This window comes from Pseudochaenichthys georgianus, chromosome 15 (genome assembly GCF_902827115.2).
Source record: "Pseudochaenichthys georgianus chromosome 15, fPseGeo1.2, whole genome shotgun sequence".
Lineage (NCBI taxonomy): Eukaryota > Metazoa > Chordata > Actinopteri > Perciformes > Channichthyidae > Pseudochaenichthys > Pseudochaenichthys georgianus.
In genome coordinates this window covers 24,253,943-24,263,016 of record NC_047517.1, presented here as the reverse complement: position 1 = coordinate 24,263,016, position 9,074 = coordinate 24,253,943, and positions in this window count along the sequence as shown.

Below are 9,074 nucleotides of genomic sequence, written 5' to 3'. Positions count from 1 at the left end.
GAAAGCAGCTTTAGAGACTTCCTCATACACTCCATGTTAGATAGTGTCAGCAAGCTATTCATTCAAAGGGGAGGAAAAGAACAACAAATAAATAAGTGTGGGGGGAATGGGTATACTCTTTTCTTTAATCTAGAAGCACTCGGAGTCCTTTTATAATAGACATTCAGAGCACAAGACAATATTTGATGTATTAAAATAATACACTCACAGGTGAGCAGCTGCAAAAAATTCAGCCAAACGAAGAAATACTTATTAGAGAGATGCAGAAAGAGCAGATTGAGACCATTGAGGACCGGCCTGATAAAATGGCAAGGCAATACATTAGCCAGTCAAGGACACACAGTCACTTTGCCCCATTCACTGCAGTAAAAACCAAGACACTCCACTTGAGTCGCCAATAAAGTTGCAATGGGACTTTTCTATGGGCGACAATTCACAAAACAATCATTGGGGTTTTATAATATCAAATATGCAGGGTCAACAACAATCTGTCCCACTATAAGAATAGGACGCATCCCATATAGTCATTTGTAGTATAAGCCATGAAATAGCATTTGGGGGAAAAAATGCCGTTTGATGCAGAGAAATGTTTTCGATTTAGTTATTTATGTTGGCATTAAGAGGCCATTACGCCAGCGTGCAACATCAGCATGTGCTTTCTGGAGCGTTCAAGCCCGAGCTCTGATCCTGATAACACTGCGACAAAGAGCCAGCAACATCTTCAGTTTTAAAAACAGGCTTCCAGAGGCTCTTCTCTGTGAAGGACACCTTCACTGCAGAACACACACACACACACACACACACACACACACACACACACACACACACACACATACACACAAAGTGTTGTACCAGTCCCAGTGAATTACACTTAGCAATCACTCTGAGCAATCAACAATTGCCATTAGTGTAAAGCTCCAGTTTATCACTCATTTACCACAAAGAGTATCAGACAATAACACACTTCATTCCAGCTAATATACACACTGTGCAACAACTCAATATAATGCTTCATCTGCTGCATCACAAAACCCAACTCACTTTGTTTCAAACTTTTTAAATGTCATGAAGATGATGAACACATATTTTGTATAGTTGTAGATGTTTTTATAAAAGTCACACCATTTAATTTATCACCAATATGATGCATTGTAATTAATCACGTTTGGATGTGGTAATGCACAATATCTATTTATACTATGTTGTAGGCTACATTTCTCCAATTTAGTTATATTAAATTCACAACTCTAAACAAAAATAAGTTCAAAATCAAATTAACTGTGAAAATAACAAACAGGAAAAATGTGCAAACATGTGAACACATTGCAGGTCTATTTACACAAAGAATAATCATAAAAACTGCGGTCTTCTTTTGTTTCACACTGCTCATCGGCAGTTTTCTTAAGTGATCCGCTCTGAGTGAAGCAGCACATACTCCGTGGTAGTTTCTGCATGTGATGATAAAACAGTATTCTATTAGGCTACCAGGTTTCTGACCGAAAACTGCTGGAAAAGCGTCCTAATCTGGAGTTATAATATTCTCAGAGCAGAAAGTCAAATCCGGACGGAGATGAACTTTCTATCGCCTCTCCCTGCACATCCCAGCGGAGCCTACAGTCTGAGCCCAGAGGAAGGTAGCAGCCTCAGCAGCAGCAGAACTCAGGTACTCACAGATGCAGAGGCGCTCGGGAACTCCGACAAATCCTCCAGCGATTGACAGCCAGGGGAGAAGAGAGAGAGAAAAGGAGATACCGACAGCTAATTGTGCGGTTGATGCCGCAGTTATCTCAAGGGTTTTTCCCACTTATTCCCTTTACACAACTTCCAAAAGATTTGCTTTATGAAATCACTTGTGTGATATTTGAGCCAATCGCGGGACAGCCTTCGAAATATTTAAGCCCGTAGCCAATAACAGCGCTTGGAAGCAGGAGGTGGGCGTGTCCCCAGGTGCTCATTGTGGTCTGTCAGAGGGGCGCAGCTGGGATGTGGATGCGGAGCCTCCTGGTTCAGCTGGGATGCCTCCATCCATTTAACGCAGTTCAGAAATAATTAGTTTAATTCACCATAAATCATATATACTTGAATCATTTAATATACTTTTTAATTTATATATCTTTCGTTGAAAAAAATGTGGCATGAAAACGATTTGAGCAATAGATATCAGAGGTGTAAGAAATAATGTTTTTCAATTATACCTTCGGGTCAAAGGTCATTCTGAGGGGTTTTCCGGGGTAAGATTTTGATGCATAAACGTGTATTGTGATGTAAACCATGGTTTTAGTGTGTCACTGACATGAAAAGGTGTTGCAACCTGGGTTATATAATCAAAAATAGTCGGCTGGCCACGCCATGCTCTGCACTCATATGTGTTGAACTCTGGCCCCTCCCACTCTAAAATCACTGCAGCCTGTAAACAAAGCATTAGCCAGCACAATATTTTCAATATCACAAAAATAAATCTTCAATTTGAAAAATGAACATGCTTTTTCATATAGGCCAAACACACCTTGCTGACCTTTTAATCTGTCCAAAGTAGTTAATGTAATTAAATGCACACTTACTAATGAAACTTTTTATCCAAAAAGAACCAGAGAGCTGTTTCAGCTTTTTTTCATGTCAAGGGAATACAACTGCATCACATTTGCATGGAGAAGAGCAATGATGCTCAAAAATAATAAATAATGATGTGTTCTTTGTCAAAGTTGGGTGTTCTGTCTGATAGCAGTGTGTGTGTGTGCCCGTGGGCGTGTGTGCTCGAGTTTACAGGTTTACTGCTGCCAGATGTATAATTCTTATGTCATGCTCCACTGAGTACAGCCTCCCTGAGACCCCCAATGAAATGAATTGTGTGTGAGAGAGTTGGTGTGTGTGTGTGTGTGTGTGTGTGTGTGTGTGTGTGTGTGTGTGTGTGTGTGTGTGTGTGTGTGTGTGTGCGTGCGTGCGTGTGCGCGCGTGTGTGTGTGTGTGTGTGTGTGTGTATGTGTGTGTGTGTGTGTGTGTGCGTGCGTGCGTGTGCGCGCGTGTGTGTGTGTGTGTGTGTGTGTGTGTGTGTGTGTGTGTGTGTGTGTGTGTGTGTGGTTGCGCACAGCTTGGTGAAATGAGATGTTCACATCCCAAGGACGTCTCCCACCATAATTTAAACTCACTGGTGCTGGAAGACTTCAAACTGAAAGTGCTGAAGTCATAAACCAGTACACTTCTGTCTTTACTGTTATTGTCTGTGATCTACTGGTGTAAATCCACAGGCAGGTGGCTGTGACTCAAACAATGCAAATACTACAACAGAAATGTCTCCATGCTGTGATTACTGCATATTGGCTGCCGGCTATAAAATTATGTTAAAGACCTAAAGTCAACACCGTTTTTAGTCTTCCTACTTTGATTGCGCTTGTGTTGCAGTTTATCGCCTTGATTTACAAGTGGCAGAGTTTTCTCACACGGTCACAAAATGTAAGAGAAAGAGAAAATCCTCGGGGCTTGACGTACTGCAGCGCATACCTTTAGCTATTTACACCCTGATCTACAGTCTCCTACAGCAGAGACCCAACTGTTTTTATTTATGAGGGGACAAAGAGGCATCTATCAGCACTCAGCTGAAGCCAGTGACAGTGCATCGTGTGACTTTGAGGTGGCAAGTATATTGTATTTGTTCCAGAGGCACACAGGGACAAATCCCAGACATGATATTGTGTGTTGAGACTCTCCCAGTGCTTCTCACCTCCTTATTTCACCCTCACCCATCGCCAAGGTCGCACCACGCCTTCCTCCTTAGATGCAATGATCTTAAAATAGAGCGCCTTAAAGTGATAATGAGGAATGAAGAAAGCTCAAGGGAAGAATGGCCAAGGGAGGGGGTTTTTACTACAGCATGAAGAAATGTCCCCTTTCCTCTTAAAGGGCTGTTGAAAGATGTATAGTGCTACAGCATCATGATGAATCCCCTCTGAGGTGGATAGCAGAACACTTCTCATATCATTAAGCTTTAGTAATGGTCCCTATGCCGCGTCTCCTCTGGCAGGGTCTCCTGGCGTTCACTCCTCAGGCTCAACAGACGGCCGGCTCCACGCACACACACGCACACACACACCTCAGATACAGCTGAGAAAGAGTCCGTTTCCTGGAGGGGCTAGAACCAGAATTATTCCTCATCAATTCAAAAATACATGTAAAACTCTACATATAATAAGCAGCTCTATACAGTCATCTTTTTTTAGGCTCTTTGGCAAAATTGAGTACATTTCGGCCAAATCTCTTTCATTATAGTCCTGTATCTGTGTAAAATGTGAAATTGGTGAAGTGCCCCATTAAATGTAACCAAACTCCTTGGTGTGAGCATTTATTTTAAATGGCTTGACCTCTCGGTAGCTATTTGAGGTTGGCAGTTTGAAAAATATTTTTCTGTGGGAGAAGTTGAAAGTGAATCTCATTTTCGTTTGTATTAAATCTCAAGTTAAGTCTACTTTGTCTCAAAAGCAGCCAACGGGGAGCTCTTTCATGGTTACAGTTATTAGTTCTTAGTAATCTTTTTTTTTTTTGTATACATGAATGTCTGAAAACCCAATTTTGTTAGTTATGTTGTAGATTAGATAGAATCAATAACCCCGTATTAGTGTATTATTAAAAATGGATGTGCAGCATCTGGTTTGTTTTCAAGTTTAATTTTGAGCAATGCATACTTACCCAATAATAATATAACTTCAAATAAAACTGCATTATTTTATTACATATTCTTTTCAGCAAAACATTTTTCTTGCAGTTGAATGGTTTATCTCTTTTCCCTCTACTGCTGCTATTTTTATATTTTCATGCTCCAATCACACATTTGGAAACATTAGATTTTCTGTGTGGATGATCTCCATCTCTGATCTTTGAACCCGTGTGCAGAGACTAATCTACTATACTCGCCCTCTTGGGTGTGAGCGCATGTGTTACAGCATGCGTTGTGACTGCACTTATTCCCTTTCCATGGATATAGGTTTAGCCAACAGGGTCCTTCATAGATCAGCCTCCCCTGACAGCTCTCTTAAATGTCCTTGGCAGCCCCCCAACCCCCTCGTCTCCTCTCTGTTCCTGCACCTTTTCCTCTCTGGCCCAGCCTCTGATGGATGCTGCCATATTTCTCTGCCTCTCTCCCCTGGTATGCTCCCACAGCCACTGGGCCCTGTAATGCATGACACAATCTGTACATATCCCATTAAGTGTCACTTTGTGAATGGACCTGTTTCTCCACATGCCTTGCAGAAAGACACGCAGAAGATAGAGGCTGGGACCTGGCCAGCTCCTAAGAAGTCAAGATGTATGTCTCTTGGACCCCGAGTTAGCCTTTTAGCCATTCTTACAGTTAATGTTTCTATTGTGAACAACTGTTGAGTAACACTGAGTTGTATTTGAGTTTCAATGCTTATGATTATTTACATTATCTGCTTCTTTAGCTGCAGATTCAAGTGTCAGTTTTTACTTTTTCCGCAACTCATCTCCTTAACTTGGATGTCCTCACAAGACTGTGAAGAATTACATTTGGAAAACAATATTTATTTTCTCATCACCCTTCCCAGTCTCAAACTAATATTAATTTGTTTACATCATGAGGTTGTGTACACACTCTGCGTGGCTATCAATCACATTTTTAATTTAATGTATGAATATATGATTTATGTTGCTCAGGCAGAAGATATAAATCTATTTTGCAGAGAGAGGGGGGGGATAACAGCGCTGATGTTCCCTTATTGATTGGCTGGCTTAATAGTGTTTGTTCTTTATAGCTGATCTCAGGAAATAAAGCAAATAAATAGTTGAGAATGAGTTCAGTCACCGCGATGATCCCAAGGATGAGAGAGACGGAGTGAGGAGGAAATAACAGGAATAGGAAGCAATGGTAAAATAATCATACAGCTGTCCTCATGAAATATAAAACAATACATATGTTTTAGTCATATGCGTGTTGTCACTTGAGATAAAACTGTCAATTTAATTAATCTACACAGAAAGTAAAATGTCCTTTGCACTTTTGTTTCCTTTCATTTGAACTGTGAGACCAAATCACAAGTCACATTGTGTTTTCATCACTTTTTGATAAAGCTGGTGCATTGAGCTATAATACACTTTGCTTCCAGTTATGGCTGTCTTACGTGATTAGAGTGCTAACCTTTATTGACATCCTACCACAAAGTAATGACTGACAGAATATGATGTTTTCTTTGTAAACCGCCACACGAGCCACATGGCTAGATGTCAGTCCGGAGTCACATCTTTCCCGCTAATGCAGAGTGTCAGACCACTATTTGCTCTAAGACAGTTTTACAATTCTCAGAGGATTTGTCAAATTGATTTGATAACTAAACTGTGGTTATTGCCCAGCACCAGGCTTCTTGGAGAAGTGATGAATGAAATGTGTCTCGATGTGTCAAGTTAGATAAAGGCAAATAAATGACTTAAGGTGACTTGACCATGTTATATAAATATATTTAAATCATAACCGTACCAGATTTAAGGTCCGATTTCACAGCTTATCATAGGAACAAACAGTATTTTTTACATTTGTCTGGAGCATCAGCTTTCTGTCTCCAAACCTTAATGATAACCTATTGAAGAAAACAATGAAAAGAGCTTAAGATCAGTGACCTAAGCTTCTTTCCACTTGGTCCACACTGAGAGAAGGAGAGGACAGCATAAATCCAGCCCATTAGCCCTGAGGACCCCTGATGACAGGTCCCGCCCCACGGCTGATGTAAACCAAACTTCCTGTTCGGAGATGAAGAAGCCTGTCAAGCAGCTGCAGCCACCTCAACCCCTGCCTCCCTCCCTCCCTCCGTGATGCTCTGGCATTAACAGCAAATCGATACTAAATGAAGGACAACGAAAACAAGTGACAAACAAAAGGATGCGTCCATCTCCGGTGGAGGGATGCAGAAGCGAAGATGCTGGAAGATAGGCGAGTTTAAGAGAACTACACAAGGTATTTTAAAAGCATGAAAACACTTCCCCTGACATCCCTGTCTTCTATAGCTCCATGTCAGTGGCTAAGGATTAATCGCAAGTGCTTGGTGGACAAGACAGTGAAAGTAGGTACAGTGACAGTCCCCAAAACAAAAAGCGCTGTAGGTTTTATAGTGTGCTTGTTGCCTTGCCCAAAAAAGACTGCAACTGTCAAGCAACCTGGCTTTTAACAGACCATAACATAACTTCACAGAATAGGGGTTGCACATCTTTACTGCACCTTTCGTTCTCTTTCCTGCAACACTCTTTCTCCTATAGATCTTATAAGCATTCTCTTATATGTCCCAGCTTTTTAAGATACTATTGTTTTGTGTTGTTCATCGGTGAAGACTTTGGTCAAATGGCAAGTTTGACCAAAGTCGCCCAGGCTTCTCGTTTGAACTCATGAGAGGAGTAATGGGCACTTTTTCATCTCATCATGCTTAATGGTGTATTGATCTCTGGCTGTAAGAAATGACTACATCCTCTACTTAGTAAGCCTGTGTCATGAAGAACGTCCCTGACCCGTTACATTACACACATTTCGTTTTAAATACAACTTTCAATGTTCCGTAATATTGGCTCCTTCTGTATGAGATCTATGGTCATATGAGGTTAACGTATCCCAGTATGAGAATTGTAATGTTTTGTCGAATGTAAACATGTGTTTGAGGGCTTGGTTAGACAACGTTCCAACATATACGACCATGTTCTGTGGCCTGTAGATTTTTTCTTAACCAGTAAAACTGTTCTCACACTGACTGCCAGTGCCGCCGGCCGCAGTCAGGCACCATCCCTCCCCCTGTGTTTATGTAGCTGTCTCCTCAGTGGGATAATCAGCCATTCTCCTGCAAGGTAATTCCTGCTCAGGAGTGCATGGGGCCGACACTGCGGAAATTCATTTTTTGGTTTAATTTCAGGCCTATTGATCGTGGAGCGCTTTACGGCTGCATGACATCCATAATCACAACAATGGTCTGACAGCAGAGATAAATAATGTGGCAAAGGCACAGAGAGAAGGAGGGATGAAAGGGATGAAAGGGACGCAAATTGGAAAAAAAATAGTAAGAGCCAGGTTCCATCTCTTACTGCATTCTGTATTAATTACCGAACCCCACCCTATTACACCCTCCCAACCCCAACCCCTTCACCTGATTGATCTCCCCTCAGTGGCCATAGATTAGTTTTCTTCCCAAACTTATCTGAAATCTGTTTGTTTAAGCATCCATTAAAGATAGGAGCCAGTGCTCTACAGTAATTACCAAGGATACTGTAATATCTATAATTATTATGATTAGTGGAGCAGAATTAAGTCACTGCTGTAGGAACCACTAAGGGGCCAAAGCCACAGCATGATTATGAGGTTTTGCATATGCATGCTGTATTCCAATGCAAGCCTTAGCAATGTTGCTGAAATAAAATAATAAAATGATTTAGGCAAAAGTTGATGCATACTGAAAAGCAAAAATGATCAGACCGCACATTAGAATTGATGTGTCCCGGTGGAGCATGTTGACCAATACAAAACATGCCGCTGGTTTTGGAATTACATTTGTTTTACTTTTACATTATTCAACACTTTTTAAAAGATATTTGTAGAATATGCACGCATTCCCGGCAGTCTATTTCTTCTCAGTAAGCATACACACCTATTGCAGAGACAGCAAGGGCTGGTGCGGTCAGTGTTTGTGTGGGCAGAAACTTTAACAGAGACAGCGAGCTGGTTTAGGCCGGCAGCACGGCCTCAGCAGGTCTTATGCTTCAACTAGGTGTGTACACATAGCTCTTTGCTGAATTTTACCTACACCCAGCTCTGGATCAGCTGTAAGGCTTTAAATACATCATATTAGGAGGTGATGAATTGAAGTCCAAAATGTGACCTTTCGTAGTGTACATGCAGTTAGATGATAATGGTGTATAGTAAACAGTGGGGATGCAGCAGTGCATAAAGCATGCCTCTTGTTGTTGTTGCAGACTGAGAGGGGCTGAAGGCTCCCGCTCATAAAATGTCTCAAGTCAGAAAGGCGATAAGGATGCAGAGTTAATGCGGCTTGGCACACAGTTTTATTTGTGCAGAGGCGGAGGAGTCCCGCTTCTGG